This window comes from Gouania willdenowi, chromosome 20 (genome assembly GCF_900634775.1).
Source record: "Gouania willdenowi chromosome 20, fGouWil2.1, whole genome shotgun sequence".
NCBI classification, from domain to species: Eukaryota; Metazoa; Chordata; class Actinopteri; order Blenniiformes; family Gobiesocidae; genus Gouania; species Gouania willdenowi.
Window position 1 is genome coordinate 21,687,416 of NC_041063.1, and position 18,933 is coordinate 21,706,348.

The window sequence follows — 18,933 nt, forward strand, 5'->3', positions numbered from 1 at the left end:
GGGACAGTAATTTGACCAAAGAAGACGACTATTATTTGCATATGCTTTTAACTGTAATGAAAAAAGGTCACATAAATTACATTTCTTTTTTTCTTCCTTTTGGATGAAATGTATTCTTGCAATGACTAAAACAAAAACTTGTTTTTCTTTGCGGCATGTTGAAGCACGAGAAAGCATGAGGGGAAGCGAACGGGTAATACTGTCAATGCCATCGACCAATCAGCATCGAGTTACTGGAACTTTTTAATTGATTTATATTGCAAGCGCTACTATGACAACTGTTGTGATTGACAGCTTACAGTCCACATTACATGTGCTTTCAGAGTCTTTTCTGTCAGCGGCAACAGACCAGATGCCTATTTATAAGGGATAAACAGGACTGAGCTTGTAAAAAACTGGGACAAATAAATGGTTCGGGGGAAATCGACCGGGACATGGGACGTAACTCTGAAAACCAGGATTGTAGGTAAACCGGGATGTCAGGTCACCCTAATCTGTTCATTTCTTGACTTCATATCATTCTTGAAATGAGCCAAGCTTCTGCAACCCGTCTTTGGCTCATATTTGCTTTATTAAACTATAAACAAAGCAACATGATCTGTATTGTGATATGCAAATAATGCCGTGTTAAAACTGGACAATAAAGCATTAAAGTCAAACCCATGTCCTCCTTTCATCAGTGGTCCCCAACTGTAAATCAAGGCTTTTGTGGCTTACATGGCGACGTGTTGCGAACCTTTGATGTCTTTGCATGCTAATGAAGCCATTAATCAGCCTACAAACGTCTCTCACACACACAATTGATTTAAAATGTCGCAATTGAATGGTAGAAGGTTGAAGAGCCACAGTCTAAAGCTGGTTGTTCATCAACCTCACTGTCAGAAAAAAGTTTGTAATTAAGCATCATCTCAAAACAATTGACAGAGAGAGAGAGAGAGAGAGAGAGAGAGATAATAAGGCTGTAATGGAGATGCGAAGGGTGACATCTGGGATTGAAAATGGTTGTCTATTATTAAATGTTTGGCAATCTGTCCTCGACAACACCAATTAAAGAGAGTTGATTAGATGGATTGATTAAGGTTTCTAGTCACGTCTGAGCCTGTCTTATTGTCTCAATAATGTGGGGCTAATATGATGTGATAAAGGCTGTGTCAACACAATGAAGGCTTTATCAGTACAGTAGTCCCTCACTATATTGCGGTTCACCTTTCGCGGCCTCGGTGTTTCGCGGATTTTTTTTACAGGTGCAATTTTGGATGCATTTTTTTTTCACAGCGCATGAACGCGCATTGTGTTCTGCGTCCTAATTGGCTAATGCTGCGTTCACCCACCAGCGACACATCCAACTCGGTGAGTTCCACTGCCTGCTGAAGCGAGGAGCTGGGCTCCATAAATATAAACCACCAGTGAAAAAAGCCGGTGGAATTAGCGGCTAATGCTATCCTAGCTCAGTGCTACAGAGAGAACACACAGCTTCTACTCCATGGTTGAATGGATGAACAGACCGGTGTCCGTGTTGACGTGACGTCATCGTCAACAAAAACTCTGAATGCGTTCAGCATCAATGTCTGATCGTTAACAGTGTGACTCTGAAGTGCTGTACGTTTGAAATCAGGTTTATGTTTTAAAATCTATGAAGGTTTGAAGAAAAGTGTATAAAGTGTGTGGTAAGGGGTTTTACAGTCTTAAAACAATTGTAAAAAATAAAGCTGACTACTTTGCGGATTTCGCCTATGCATCCAGAAAAAAAACAAGATTCAAAATTTGCAAATGGAGGAAAAGAGAGGGAGACGGGCAAACATTTTACAATCAAGTAGAAGATATAGAAGATATCAGGGCAGGACTGTGTTGCTATTTTTAGCGTCCGACATGAAGTATTCGAGGCAGGAGAAATAATGTCTGCAACAGTGAATTTTTCAGATATAATGTGAAAATACCTTGTTCTGCTTTGCATTAGTTTTGAGCCTAGATTAACCTAAGATTCTGAAATGTTTTGTATCATGCATGGTAAGAAGATAAAAGACCTAAGGCTATTCACAAACCAAGTTTTCTTTAGTTAAAACTAGGGCTGGGACTTCATTTGCATTAATTGCGATTAATTAATTACAGAAAATTAATGCACAAAAAAACCAAACAGTCAATCGCTGTTAAGTTGAGGTTTTATTTACTCAGATTAGGTTTTATATGAAATTTTTATCTCCCGACATGTTATGACTGTCAACTGCCAGTCTTCGTCAGAAGAGTTCTGCTGATCGTTTTTAATGTTTCCTTTGAAGTTTCACTTGACTCTCGTTGGAACTATTACACAGAAGTCAAGGGGAACTTAAAGGCTTTAATGCTCACTACTGAACTAGTTCAAGCCTTTTTTGATGGACCCAACCTTTTTTATTTTTTTTTTTTAACTACTGAACTAGTAAAAAAAAGTAAGATATCTACCAGTTGACTAGAAAAACCCTTGGCAGAAGCACTCGTGAACTATAGGCTAAGTTAAATGTATACTAGCTTCATAGTGTAAGGAAAAATAAGCACTAGTTTACTAGTTACAGAAACAAAGAATAAGGATAAAGTGAGAGGGGCTTGCACTGATGCTTCCTATTGGCTCGTCAGACCACAATGACAAGGTTATCCAATAAATACTCACTCAGATTTCCAATAATGACTCCCATATTTTACAAATATCCCTGTGGACACAGGTGTAGCAATGCTAAGTATTACTGCACCGAGTTGCTCAAAATATGAGTCACTATTAAGTTTTAAAGTTTGGTATCATACTATAATTACCCATAATGCATACCACTGTTTTCATAGGAGGAGTAATTGATGGCCACATGACTAAAGCTGATGGGACACAGAGTGTGTCAACACTCTCATCCTTCAGTGGGCTCAACAAAGGCGTTTTTTGTCTGTTTCTGATCATTAACATGTTGGCGGACATGGTCAAGAGCGCCAAGCCTTGTTTCCTTTGTCTCGTCAGGGTTAAATAGTGGTCAGCATAGTTAACAGCTGCTGTGGCAGAGAGTACGGTACTCACTGGAAGAGTCCATGGATGCTCCATGGATGCAGAATTGTGAAGTTTTGAGAGTCATACGAGAACACGATGGATTTTAAAAGACCATTCCTCTGAGATTACATGCATGTACACACACACACACACACACACTTAAGGGATGTAACTGCTGCAGAGGAACATTAAACAAGACAATTATCTAATCACTAAGCACCCGGGAATCTGAGCATGATGTGACTCATTCATGTCCCGGTTCAGGCTTCCTGTGTACAAACTGGCACATGTGAATGAACAGAACTTACACGTTACAAAGAAACCAAACCAATTACGTTTGCATCAGATGGCAGAAGAATTTATGCAGCTGAATATGAATGTATTTTGGTCCAACTTAGTCAAAGCATTTCAATTTGGCGTATTTTGTTGTAAAATGTGAGTGACTGCCCTCTATGGGTTGAAACCCAGCTATTACAATTGTTTTTTTTGTTACTGGCTGAGAACAAGATCATGTGACGTTTTGGGGCCATCTTTCGTCACAAACAAGCACTGTTAGCCCCGCCCCTTTTTATAAAAACTAGCACCTGTGGGCTCTACAATAATAGGTTGGATTGAGAGAAGAGTGAATAGAGAGGTATATTGATTAATGAGTTGCTAGTTAGCATTAGCATAGATTGTTAATTGGAGATTTTATAGTATCGACTGGGCATGTCTTAATTGCACCAAGAGCCCCGCCCATAATCAAGAAATTTTTTGAATTTCCTTCCCTTCCCTCATTCTTCTGGCACTTTTAAAGTGGTACAGTCTTGTAGTTTTTCTGCATTCATGCTTAAATTTGAACAACAGGCACCAAAGCTGATCAGGCCTCCATCAATATCTACTTAAAATGCATGAGACATCTTCGTCTGACTCCAGTGGATGTGCATTAGCAGGTCTATGATATCTAAATTAATAAACAGCTCAGAAGGGGAATAAAAAAGTACTCAGGGGGTCAGAGTTTACCACACACGCCTGGGTTTTTGTCATGTGTTCCATTTTGGGCCGGGGACCCCACTGGTTTGTCTGAAACCAGTCTGCATGGTTCTCTGCAGGCTTAATCGTTACATTCACATCAAGCTGGAACAACACAAAAGGTTGAGGACACTGCAGGACAGCTGTGTGAGAGCTCAGTATCTTATCTGTGTCTCCTCTAAAGGTTGAAAATGTTAAATGTACAGGACGTGTGCAACTGCACAGCCCTTTAAAGGTCGGCAGGGCTTTTTTTCACCAGTCTTTAAGGTCAACGGAAGTGAAGCGTTTGAAAGCACTGATGCCATCACACTAATTTTGCACAATAATCAAGCCTAAATGTCACATTTTTGCATGTGTGCTGATTGTGTCGCTGTGCAAGTGTAAAATTAGGGAGATTTTGAATCAGCTTTGTTAAAACAGCTCATGTTTGCTTTTGTGCGCCCCAATCCCTCGTAGGAAAAATCTAATCTTAGATTTTCAATCCTGGTCGCTTCCTTCAGAGTGTGAGGAAAATCCTGACAATCCCAGTGCATGATGGGACACTAAGTCCTCTGAACAATACCTCCAGCTCTCTTATTGTTGCCAACCACTGGCTATTAGGTTATAAATAGCAGAACTTTATTGAGATCATAAAGTATAAATCAGCTGAAATGTTGCCATAATATTCTGAATAATGGGAGAAAAAATAGAGGTTTTATTGTTAACAGGAAGAGACAACGTTAGGATGCCTATGCACTAAAAAAAAAAAAGCATTGGAAAAGAATAAATGAACAATGGGGGCCTTGAATGTCAATGTATACTGGAAATATGGGCAACTAGTAGACTACTAATGGACAAAATCACAGAGAAATATACAAAAAAATGACAATAATAAAAAAGGACAACAGAAATGCATAAAGTGACACACACAAAACAAAAACACACTTAAAATTTTAGAAATATATCCAAAATGACTCCAAAAACACACAAAAGGACACGAAGAATACATTATATTAGTCCAAAAACACAAAACAACAACAGACGTATAAAAAATGTGACAAAATCAAAGAAAAATATACAAAAAAAAATGACAAATATACAAAACGACAACAAAAATGCATAAAGCGACTCAGAAATCACATAAAGCAAAAACAAGCACATAAAAGGACAAGAAAAATACTCAAAATCAATCTAAAAACACGAAACAACAAATGTATACAACATGAGAGATAAATATAACAAAAACGCTCAAAGTGACTTGAAAAATACATAGCAAAAATGCACATAAAATGAGAGAAAAATGTACAAAATGACTCCAAAAACACACAAAAGGACACTGAAAATACCCCAAATAATCCAGAAATACAAAACAACAGCAGATGCTACAAAAAATGCATAAAATAACAACAAATGATCAAAAAAATTACGATAAAAACACAGAGTAACCTTTTTTTCTTTCATAATGCTCAGATTAGTCATTATTCTAAAAACTGACAAATGTTGATAAAGTGACCCTTCGATCAGGAAATCATATTTCTGTGGTTAAATGTGATAAAAGTTGCCCACCTCTGATATATTATGCATAAAAGTTTAATGCGTTGTTTTTCTTTAAATTAGAAGAACCCACAAACACTCGCCTATGATGAACTTATTTTAGTTGTCACGGCAAATGTATTAAATCCACCATGATCACACACACAATTTGAAACACACTTGAACACATGGTGACAGTTTATTTTTGATTAACCCCTCCTTCGTGGATTGTCTGCTCTCTATTATGTGCCACTCTCTGCTGTGACGGCCGAAGTGTTTGCAGAACGATAGTCTCCTGCTGCCTCAAGCTGCTTCATTCAGTCGCTACTCGTAGACAGGTGCGTGTGTCGCTTTCTAATGGAATTTGATGAAAACACTTCAGTGGAAGTTCAGGAAGGGATTTGACAATGAACGAACTATGACAGGAAGAACTTCTGGAGAAGAAACTATTTTTGATTTTTTTTAACCCTCGGGCACCTTTTAAAAAAAAAAAAATACACTTTGAGGTTAGGTACCAAAAAGGTACCCTTCATAAAACTGTCAAAAATATTGTTTATGATTTTTTCCCCAACTCACATATTATGCATTTAAACGTGAAATATTTGGTATGAGTTTATTATAGCATTGAGTAGGTCAATAATTGATTAGAATATTGATTTTGAGGCATTATTACTTTTAGAGCTATGAGCATTTATTGAAAAAATCTGCACTCTTTGAGCATATAGTACCAAAATGGTATCCTTCATAAAAGTGTCATAGAAATGTGACATATACATATTTTTTCACATCAGAACTTCAGACCTATACCATAAATATAAAGTTTTTCATTACATTGTTATGTATTTCATGTGTGCTATATATATGCTATATTTCCATGATTGTTTTATCCTTAACATAACAAAAAAAATACATTTATTATTCATTTTAACATTTATTTAATTTTTCTGTTTACTTTATTCTGCATTGCATGGTCCATTCTTCTTATATCTTCTCATGTCTCTGATTATATACTCACTCCATACCTAATTTAAACACTCTTTTGAACACAAGCTCTCGGCCATCGGATGCACCGATTTGCAGAGTCGTGACGTGACGACTATTTCTAGTGCGACAAATGCATCAGATTCTCTCTGGCTCTTTCGCTCGACCGTTAGAAAGGATGTTTGGACTTATCTGGTGTTTGGGCCAAAGCTCCTCTGGGGATTTGTTGCATAAACACACAGATAATGCAGTTTGCTGTGACCACCAGGCTGCATCCTGCACGGAGCTGACCATGTCAAAGGAATAGAAGAAACCTCCATCTATCGCCTTCAGGCAGCACAACTCACAGAGACCTTCATCTATAGCTGCTAATTTTAGTCACAAGTCGAAGACTTTGGATTTAATAAAAGTATTGTTACATTTAAAATGCATCTAGACTCTCCTGCGCACGCTTTACATGCACTCAAAAAGAAAATCACAATAAACACATCACATATAGGGTGCCGACATATTTTGAACATTTAACTCATTTTCCTCACATTTAGCTAATTTTTCTTTCATTTGACACAGAAATTAAAGTAAAACAGCATGTTCTATATCTATATCATTGTTTAAAATGTGTACACATGAAAAATTTATCTAAATGTTAACTCTAAATACATCAATCCATCTATTATCTGACTCGCTTATTCCTGTTTTCAGGGTTACGAAGTGAAATCTCAATGTTAAATCTAAATGTAAATGTGATCGACAGGCGCTGACCAGCCCACTTTGTACAATTTCTAAACAATTAGCTTTACACTTGGCGACCGATTTAACATTTGGATTTCGATTAAACATTTAGATTTAGATTCCACATTCAGATTTACATTCAACATTTAGATTTAGATGTAACAATTAGATTTAGCTCCGCGACCCTGAAAACATGAAGAAGCGGATCATAAAATGGATGGATGGATGGATGGCTTTAGATTTAACATTTAGATACATTTTTTAGGTTTACACATTTTTAACAATGCTGTTTTATATGAATTTGTCTCAAATGAAAGAAAAATTAGCTAAATGTGAGGAAAGTGAGCTAAATGTGTTGGTTATGAAACAGTGACCGAGTTTTTACATTCGGCACCCCATAATCACACGCATATTGTTTGAAAACAGATTGTTTCAATATTTCAAATATTAATTCACTCAATCAAGTATGTACCAAATAAAATCAATTTGCAACCTACCTTTCAGTCTCATCCCATGTTGTATACTGTAATCTTTAAAATGAATAGAATGGGGAGGAGTATGGTGGCCTCAGGAATGCCTGAAGTTTTGGGATTTTTATTTTTGCTTTCCACAAGTCAATACTTAAAAAATGCAGATGTGTTGACAAGTACTAACCAAAACCAAGCAAATTATCAATAAAAGCCTGAAATGAGGCAAGAGTGAAGAAAACCCCAGACCCTGAAATTAGGAAGCAGACAACAAAAGCTCCCATGGAGGCCGACCTTACATCAGATATCTGCTAAAGCGATTCAAGGTTAGTACCGATCAGGAACGTGATACACATACAGAAAAACACCTCAGTGATCCGTTACTTCTTAGAACTGCAACACTTCTCCTGACAAATGACTTGAAAAACAGACAATCTGTGCCGAACACGTCCCAGTAATCAGTGCCACAACGTCTGCACCTTTCCTGCAGAGCCGCTCGATTGAATGCGACGAGGGTGACGCGTATCTGCTGTTAACGCTCTGCTGCGTGACACAACACAGTAAAATAAGTGAGAGGAGAAAAAAAAAAAAAAAGGAGACATGCAATCAACAAGCTGGTGTTTGCAGAGTGACAACTGAAAGCTGTCTGAGCTTCAACTGCCCAGAACATCAACATGGAGTGGAGACGGAGGCCTGGTGCCAGTGTTTCCAAAGAGGAGCTGTGTAAGCGTTGACTCTTTAATCCACCGATTTAAAACATCAGTGAAATCCAGAGCAGCGAGGATTATCATTATGTTGTGAATAGGGAGATTTGCCAAAGAGCTGATGGTTTTAGCATATTTTCATCTGCTGCTGCACTACACTAGAGCTTCAGAGACTCATGGCTTTGAAATATTAACAGAAATATTAATAAAGGGGCATTTTACATAAAAGATGCACCTACTTTGGATTCTTATTCTATTAACTCATTCAGTGCCAGCCATTCTCAGATTTTCTACCCCCCTCAGTGCCAGCCGTTTTTGAGCATTTTGACTGATTTTAAAGACCCACAGAATATTTTCTACTATGACAATCTGAAATCTGACACCAGATTCTGAAAGATTGGAGCCTTTCCTTTCATAAAAAAACCATTTGTTTCTGGCTCGTTTCCTTCTTTTGTAATCAGCCGTTGAATAGAACAAGTTTTACACAAATCTTCAGTTGCAGAGCAAAAACTTGAGAAAACAGCCTTTTTATAAAAAAAAAAACCCTGTCAGCGACTTTAAAGCTATTTTTTTTTTTGCTTTAGCTTTAACTCTAACATCTGAACATTGTTTCCTTATATAAAACATTAAAAAAAACAGTGAGACCGGGCTTTTGATGGCAAAATTATTATTTTGTTATCTGGTTCAGAGTTGAATGGATTTCTTACTGTATTTTGGCGTTCCTCCAACTTTCTCTTCTGTCATTCTGCACCCACGCAACTTCCTCTTCCTCCCCGACATGCAGAGTGTCACTGCTTGCCCCATTTTTTTTTTATTGTTTTATCTCACAATCTCCACACTATCCATGAGTTCCACACATGCTCTGATCGAGTGTGCGCTGCTGGTAACGTCAACTCTGTACGTAGCGCCATTTTCTGTCTCGTAAACGCCTTTCCTCTCTCCCTCTGAGCTCTGCTGAGCATGGATGATCTCTCATCCAAAGGTGCGCTGCTACCTCCTACATGTCACCTATTATTTTGCTATCTGGCTCACAGGCTGGCGGTATTTTGTATTTGGATTTGAAATGAATCAATGGCACTGAGTGAGTTAATTAGTAGTCGTTTTTTAAAGAAAATATTGCAACGTGACATCAGTCTTCCGAAAAGATAGAGTGACGTCGGAAACTTAAAGGTAGGGTAGGCGATTTTCAAAAGCTAGCATGATTTTGAATGTAGCCTCCCCGACGGCTTCGCCTTTACCCCCCTCGCCCTTCCCCTCTGTGCTCCTTCTCACTCACATGCATGCTCACAGCTGCTACAGAAGAGAATCTCAGCTCATCGCTTGTGTTGTGTAGATACATTGTTGTCTCATGTCTCATTCAACAACAAGTAAACAATAAACTTTACCATCATATATGTTAAAAAACATGACCAAAAACTCTGTTTTAAGTCTGTCAGCGGTGACACGCTTTCAGTGTGAGCTCGTGCATGTGAGGGATCAAGGACGAGCAGGGAGACGTGATTGGTTAAAAAAAAAAGGTTCTTTTTTTTCCATTGGTCGAAGTTATTACAGATTTACAGCTGCTACAGTTGACAGATTTTCTTCGTTCCTTTTTCAGAGCACATAAGAACTTAATTTCTGTCAGGACATAAAGACAATTTCAACCAAAAATTTAAAAAGTGTATCTGGAGAAAATTGCCAACCCTGGCTTTAAAGGTTTGAACCAGTGTGTGTGTGCTTGTGATTAATGGCATACAGTATTTTCTTTTGTGAAAGTTAAATTAAACATTTTCATATAATCGTAGGCAGGGGTGGAATGCCCATCTGGTTTACAGGGCATCATCCAGGTGGGCTGTCGACCTGAAGTGGGCCGGTTCAGTGGCAACAATAGTGAAGCAGGGTAAAAATGTGGAACAAAAAGAGGCAAAATATAGGGAGAAAAGGAGACAAGGGTAGTTATTGTGCAAAAAGTAGCTTATTTGGATAAAAAGTGTCAAAAAATTGTTAAAATTGGAAAAAGTAGTATAAACAATTGGCAAAAATGGACAAAAAAATAGGGATGAGCCACATGTTGAGCATCACTGACTTAATAACAGCGATATAATGGTTTTATTCATATTTGCAAATGTCATTTTTGTAACTGCAGAGCAGACAATTCTTGCACCACCCCTTAAGATCTTTGGCTCCCCCCTGGGGGGACCCGGACCCCAGGTTGGGATCCCTTATGGATGAGGAATTTATAATAGAGACCTCCAAACAGCATATTGACATTGGGGCCCCCACAAAGCTAGAAACGGCCCTGCCCTGTTTCATTTGAAATGTATTTGTATTTTTATTTATTTATTACTAACCCTATTTAATACTAGCACCACTGCTATGTTACTGTTCCAGTCTGAGCTTTTATCTACAGTACACTGAATGGATACATGTGATGACAGATGCCGTTATCGTCAAAATTGCAGGAATTCTTTAAATCTCCTGAAAAACTGCATTTTACATTTGGGCTTGAATATTTATCTGAACAGAGATAATTAGAAATAATATGAGGCTTCACGTTGGGAGTTATATTACCATTACAGCTGAAACAGTCAATAGATTTCTGCAGCTGGTGTTTTCATGCAGGGATTGGATAATTTAACCAAGAAAAAAAGCAATGATGTGTTATAAAAGCAGTAAAAAAAAAAAACAAGATAAAATCCTACAATAATTATGATTCAGCAATGATGACTGAAGTCTTGTTCTCAGTCAACTTTCCTATGAGAATGACAGATGGCGACGGCCACATTTAAAGGGATATTAATCATAATCATAATTATCTTTAATAATCCGCAAAAAAGCGAAGAGAGAAGAAATAGCTAAAAAGATGGAACAAGATACATAATTAATTAAAAAAGTAAACATAGTCTAAACTATATTTATACTAACATAAGATAATACATTTATGCATAAAATATACATGAAAAATAAAGCGCACAAGTATAATCTATATTATTGCCTCCAATGTGAACATTTTTAAATCCAAGTTAAAGACTCGTTTTTTTCTACCACGTATGACTGAGAGGGAGATTTTTAATCATGTTATTGTTTATTGAATGTTTTTACTGCTGATTCTAATGTTCTTATTGTTTTTACACTGCTAAAAGTTCAAATTAAAGTACAAAAATGTATTTTCAGCATTGTAACCATCATCTAAGTGCACTCATGTAATTGCATCGCCTTGGAGTAAAACAGAACTGCTGAAAATAACTTTTTTTTTTAATAAGAACTTGTAGATAAGAACTTAATTAAAATATTTTCACATGTTGTTCTGCGCCATTCTGCACACAAAGGCTTCTGGGGGTTATGTTTGACTTTAATAAACACCAGCTTTGCAATCAAAACAAAAAGAACAAGGTTATTTCTCCTCACTCTGAAGGTGACGCATTTAATTGCATTCTTCATATTGCTTTGCTATGCAAAAAGTAGAATTATCTGGGTGCTGTGCAAGGTTGTGTATTTCATAATGAAATCAAAATTGCTCTAAGGAACTCCACAGACAGTGTGTACATCATGCGTGGGTGAAGTGTTTACATATTTGGAAGTAACCACTCAGTTTCCATATCCGCTTCTCCTGCTCAGGGTCAAGGTTGGATGGTGGGAGGGGCTTCAGTGGGTCAAAGGCCAATGGGAAGAATCTCTGTGTTTACTGTGCCTTTATGGGATTGTATGTCTTTGCTTTGGGTGGTGTTATGACTATTGATCAGTCTGTGTAGTTATGAGCAGCTCCATGGGGACTCAGGTTTTTAAAAAGCCTGAGTTTTGTTTCAGAGTCAACCCTCATGCTAACCATGTTCTTTCCATCATCTTTCCCTGTTTATATTCGTTTAATGGCTAATAAAACTTCCCGAAATGGTACCAAACATGTAAAATATGGATAATAGAGTCAACTAATGTTATTAACTGTGTGATATGTCCAAAAACGTATAAGTAAGGGTTTAATGCATTTAATATAGCTAATTCCATTTCATTTATATAGCAAAAATTTGTATCGCAATTAGTATTATTTAGGGATTTGACACACAGTTTTAAAAGTCTGCACATACACTAGATGGAGGTAATGCACTTAATGCTTCAAATGAAATAAATAAATTCCAATAAGCTCATTTGTAAAAATACTTATACATTATATACGTGTAAGCACACAAATTGTTTTGGATTTTATCACAGGAGTAGATTTTTGGTTTGGTTTGAAATCAAAGAACAAAAGTAAAGAAAGAGGATAATAGAGTCAACTCATGTTATTAATTCTATATTTATATGCTTCACGGAAGCTAGAAGGTTTACGCTGAAATCACACAAGATTACGTTGTGAGAAATATTGTTACAGGACAACTACCATAGAAGTGTGTGATATGGTCCAACAATGCATAAGTAAGGATTTAATGCATTTTATATAGTTAATTCCATTTCGTTTACAGCAAAAATATGTCTCGCAAGAATTTGTATTTAGGGATTTGACACGATTTTAGATGTCTGCATATTAATAATAATTAATGCACCAAAACACTGTATGCCAACCGCCAATAAACGAGATTATGAGCAATATTTGACATATTTGTCTGTTTGCAACACTTGCTAAACATTCATTCACTAGTTTTTCTGAGTAAAATCAGTGCTTAGATGTGTGACATTGTCCCAAAACATGCATGTTGGGTATTTCCGGGGGGAGGGGGGAAGGGGACGGGTTCAGATGGCATCTTTTTTGAAGATCGTGAAATCCGTTTTTATGTGGAGCAAAAACGGACAAAATCAGAGATTGTAACTTACATATCTAGAAAAATACATGTGAAATTCTACTGATTCCAGAGCACAACTGCAGCGTTAACCACAACAACCATAATATGTAATCTTCTTATTCTTATTTGACTCCTATTATATTTGTGCTTTTGATAATATTTTTAAATAAAGTCCCTTATAATAGACTTAAGACCAAAATATCAAGTTAAATGTTGTTCGCTAATTATTTGTTTTAAATGCTTTACCTGCTGTTGCTTTATTCCTGCACTGTTATTCCTTAGTATGTAGAGTCTTACCTGTAGGATGATGGCGAGCGTTGGGATTTCATCACTTCTTCACAGGTGCAGATCATCACTTTCCCGTGATAAAACGTCCTATAAACAGGTATTTTAACACGGTAATTTTTGTGCATGCCAACACGATTTCAGCGTTATTTTCGTGCTGCGAGACACAATTTTCATGCTCATGTCTATCGATTGGAAGTTATTTAATTTTCGTGCCATTACGTCTTCTTAGAACATTTTATTCAGGGTTAGGGTTATGTTTATGGTATTAAATCCCATTGACATTTGCACAAATTTGTGCCTCCACTGCACAAAAACTAAAATTGTGTCACAGAGCACAAAAAACATGAGGAATTTTCATTTCCAGGCACAACAAATGTTTGGGTTATTTTTGTGACAGTTTCACCAACTCCGTGAGACTTTGCTGAAATTCTCAAAGAGAATAAGAACATCTTCAATGAATTATCAACACAAAGTGAGGTCAGTAGCAAGTTAGCAATAGCTACAAACATATGTATTAACTCAAACATTACATACCTCATTGAACGCATTGTATTAAAGGGAGCAGGAGGTAAGCTTTAAGTAAATTAAGTTACTTTTTTACTTCTTTTAAGGAGATAAATTCAAACTATTCTTCTTGAGCACACGTTGACTGGTGCAGGTACAAACAGGAAGTGCAGGTACAAACAGGAAATGCAGTGTGTCACACCTGTTGATGTCAGAGGGTCAGTAACATAATTGTTTCCACTCTTGACAAAGTACAAATTATTTCAAATAATAATTATAATTCATTTTATTTAATTTTTGAATTAAAAAAAATAATAAAAAAAAAGATGCATTTTAAGGCTTTAAATTGTCAAACCTCTGAAGCAATTGTTGTTTTTAAATGAAATAAATAGATTACAATGAGCTCATCTGTAAAAATATTCATACAATATGTTTAAATGTAAGCACACAGGATTAGATTTGTGGTCAGAATGCTGTTTTGTCAGATTGAGTTTTGATTTGAAATCAAAGAATAAGAATATGTTTTAATTTTGGCAATTTTTTTTTCACGTGTACATATTTAAAAACAAAAGCAATGTTTTTTTCAATAAAATGTTCTCTTTTTGAAAATATTAAAATATTGGAATTTAGCTTTTTGAGTGACCTCAGAATTGTTTTGGTTCCTGATTGTCAAAGATACCCGATGTTCAAGAAGACGTAGAAGAAGCACAATGTTTATTTTCAATTCAATTCAACTTTATTTATACAGCACAAATTACAACAAAGTCATCTCAGTGCTCTTAACAAAATATAAGTATACTATGTAAGTACTATAGTAAGAAAGAAAGAAAGAACTACTAGTGTACACTGCAACACTAAACAAGTGTAATCACATTAGTGGCCTTTGAAGACATAATTAATGACATAAAGGACACTACAGTGATACAGGGACTCACGTCACTCACATCTAACAATCCCAACATCACATTATCACATTTGATCTCCTTATTGAAGACACTCAGCAGATCCTTCTCATCTCTGCCTTTTCAACACTGCTGTCTGTTCACGTTTCATATAGATATATAAAGTAGTGCAACTATTCAACCCTATAGAACTTTATTTTAATTCTTAAGGCCATATTCAATGTACTATAGCATTAAAAAAACCTTTTTGAAGAAACAAGTTTCTTTTTTTTTTTTTTTTCTTAAAGAGAGAAGCATCTTAGGGCCATGTGCAATGCACTATGGCACTTTAAGTGATTTTTTTATTTTTATTTTTTTAAAGGCAACTCAAGGCTATTTGCAATGCACAGTGGCACTTTAAACAACTCATTTTAATTTTCAGAAGATAATGAAACTCACTCCTTTAACTGACCAACTCTGAGTATGTGGAAGTGAACTGCTTTCCTTGTCCTAGGCTGTATGTAATCCTTTTGTATGTTGTTTGGTGTCGTGTCTTGTTTTATTGTTAAGTGTGACATTTTATTACAGATAGAAATTAGCCTATGGCTAGAATCTGACATATTTACATTTTTCTTTAATGTTCATTGATCTGTACTGTTCCTACTTAAATAAAATAAGAATAAATAAATCCCTGTGACTCTAGTTTTAACCCTGTTACCACATCATCTTAATCAAAAATACTCACAAATGAATGTCTTACCTCACAAGGATTTCATCTATTGACCCTAAAAGAGTTTAAGAAATCATATGCATAACGTATCATAGCAAATATTTAAAAATAAATACTGGAATAAGTGAAGTGAAACATGCCAATATTCAAAAGTTAAGAAAGTTAGATTTTAAAAGTTACCTAATTTGATCTGAATCAAGTCATTTCTGAAATCAAATGGATTTTCAGTTAGAATGTTACTTCCTGTGCCTGATGGTAAAGGAATTATATATTTTTTGAAATGAATGAATGTACTTTTCCAGGTATCTAAATGATGGTAACTAACAGGGTTGCACCAAAAACAACAAATAACAAATACAATGTGCAATAAAAAAGTATGCCTTTGATAGCAGAGCTGAACCAATCAAGCTTTTCTAATACCTATTAATGAGGAAAACTGGAAAAGATAAGGTTTACTTTTCAAAAATGTCCTCCTATTTTGGAATGACCCATTACGTTACTTCTTGACTTTGGTCCAATGTCATATCGCAGTTATCTCAGCCTGAGGGCAGTTTAACACTGTCTGCTTTTGCTGCTGTATAAAGGAAAACACTCCAGGCTGTGTCACATGTCACGTCACTCACATGTTGTCCCTGTAGGACACTGACCTGTCGCCACGGCAACAGATTTCTACTAAATAATGGATTAATTTGACTAAACCAGGTGAGTTTGTGGATATGAGTATAGGAAATACAATGGTTAGATTATTGTGAATTTTCAAAGGAGCCATCAGCCACATTTTAATTAGCAATGAGCAAAATAATGAATGTACTTCATGTATTTAAAGCTTCATTTTTTTGTTTCACTAAGTTTCAATTTAAATTCTGCCTCAGAAGTAAGAAATTATAGCTCCAACATCTATGATCCTAAAAGATTTAACATGATGGTCCATTGTTCTATGAATCTGTGATATCCACATGTATTTATTCATCTGAATTATATGCAAGAAGTTTAATTTTATTTGTGCCATAGTATATAGCCATCTTAAAGATGCAAATATTTGTGTTAATCAGAAATCAAATGGGTTACAAGTGACCAAAAGTGGTGGAAACGATGGTGAAATGGTATTTTAAAAACCATAGAAATTGGTTAAAAGTTGCAAATTAGAGTAGTCAAAAATGGACAGAAAAAATGGTAAAAAGGGTTCAAAGTGTCAATATAGGCTTAAAGGTGAGATAGGGGGGGGGGGGGGGAACAATTTGTTTCAACTGGCAAATAATGGGCACAGCACGAATAATGTGTTAAATTGGCAACAAAAAAAAAAAAAATTAAATTAGCATGACAAATGGTGAAATTAAGTTAAAAGTGACAATATTGGGTCAATATATGCAACATGAAGTGGGAAAAGAGGTGGAGAGAGTTCATGAGTGCCGATAATGTCTTGAAAGTGGAAAACATTTGCAGAAAAAGCATTGAAATTTGATGGAGAAGTGGTAAAAATGCGAGTAATGTAATAAAAATGCATTAAAAGGAGCATAAATATGGCAAGAAAATGTGATGTTTGGTGTAGTTGCAGAAAAAGGGTAAAAATAAGCAAAAATGGGCTCAAATTGTTCTTCCAAAGTTGAAAACCCCTGCTTTAGAGCAGAGATAAACCATGAACGCTAATAGACTCACATGGACTCCAGCATTTATGGTGTCGGAGATTCCCTGGAGGTAAAGATTCACCTTCCACAGCTTTCCTCTCCCTGACATGTGCTCATATTTCCATTCTGTGATGCTGTTGACTCAAAGCAAAGTCTTGGCAGTTGCACAGAGTGACTCCCTGAGGGCTGGGGCTGCTGGGTTAAATGGACGCTCGGTATTCCTGTGAGCTTTGCTCCCATCGGGCTAATGCGTCTACCTGATCAAATGTGGTTTTCATCATTTCACTGTGTGTGTGTGTGTGTGTGTGTGTGTGTGTGTGTGTGTACTTACAAAGGTACTTATGTGGGATTTGGAAGGTCACCGCCACTTTTTTTTTTAAATTATTTAACACATTGCATGCATAGTAGACTGTAAATGTAAAACCTGCAGGCTGCTGTCTGCATGTGGAGTGTAACGAACACTGATCCTGACACACACACACACGCGCACGCACACAAGCACACAAGCATACACACAAAAGATTTATCCGGTACACATCAAACAGTGTGATCAAAAAGATGTTTTATCCCCTCTTATTCCCAAAGACCGCCAGTAATTTATTTACATTCATTTGCTCTTAAAGCTGCAGGAGATAAAGTATTTTATCAGGTAAAGACACAGTGTGGGCATCAAAGAACAATAAATCAAAGATTATTTGCTCGAAAAAAGATGTAAAAGATTGAAATTGCTGCTCAAAGGTTTGTTTTGATCTCTACTATAAAGACTCTTTTATTGAGATTGCTGAAAATGTTTTATGCATTGCATTGTGGGAAATGGAGTCCCATAGACAGATGTATAAAAGTTTGTTTTTACTTAATTCTTACTGTGATTTCTTGTGTTTATTCACCAGACAAGCAGGACAGTGATTCTCTTCACACCATATTTGTTCCCGGTATTCCCATCATATGTTTATCACCCCACTCCAACAGATATTTCATTTGGCCGGATTTTGATCTTTCTGTGCAAACCCGCAAAATAAACATCAGCAATTGTTTTGCCGTAACTTTCACTCAGTAAAAATGCCAGAAATGTGTTGTGAAGCCACTTTGGCAGAGTTTTTTGGGGAAAAAACAAAAGAAATCATCCGCCTACGTGAATCCACATCCCAGAATGCAATGTTCGAAACTTTTCCAAGAATGTCAATAAACAAAGTGTTCACAGTGAAGGTCAAAACCTTCAATATATAGATCTATGAGGCCCACACTATGTCTATATCTGGTATATACAGTATATATATACTGTATATATTGTCTGCAGCAGCTTTAACAGTCCACCACATGCTCTGCAGGGATTAACAAACTGTGCATAGAATTAAAGGTTTTTCAATAATAATTCAATTCAATTTTATTTATATTGCGCAAATTACAACAAAGTCATCTTAGTGCGCTTCCCAAAACAAAAAGTCCATAGTAATAAGAAAGAACCCAACAAGATCCACATGAACAAGCATTTAGCGACAGTGGGAAGAAAGAAACTCCCTCTTTTTTTTATAGGAACAAATCTCCAACAGAACCAGGTTCAGAGGTGGCAGCCATGAATCTGCTTTGACTGGCTGTGGTTAGTGAACAGAAGGGCAAACAAAGCTGTTTTTTACTCATCTCCATTTGTTCTAAAACCCCCAAAAACATAGTATTTGAGGTTTATTTTCCCAAACTCGCCTGTTTTCCAGAGTTTTAGCTTCTGAAAAGTCACTTTCTGAGCAA

The 18,933-nt window shown here is 36.3% G+C and overlaps 1 long non-coding RNA gene across 1 annotated transcript; it reads right to left on the reverse strand.

Annotated features, from left to right (window-relative positions):
• Positions 1-3,519: 3,519 nt before the first annotated feature.
• Positions 3,520-16,771, reverse strand: LOC114454132 (uncharacterized). Its single transcript, XR_003672517.1, has 4 exons — positions 16,485-16,771; positions 10,796-10,801; positions 4,556-4,561; positions 3,520-3,531 (listed from the first exon to the last, which is right to left on the reverse strand). It is a non-coding gene; the product is annotated as an uncharacterized LOC114454132 (long non-coding RNA).
• Between the last annotated feature and the right edge of the window lie 2,162 nt (positions 16,772-18,933).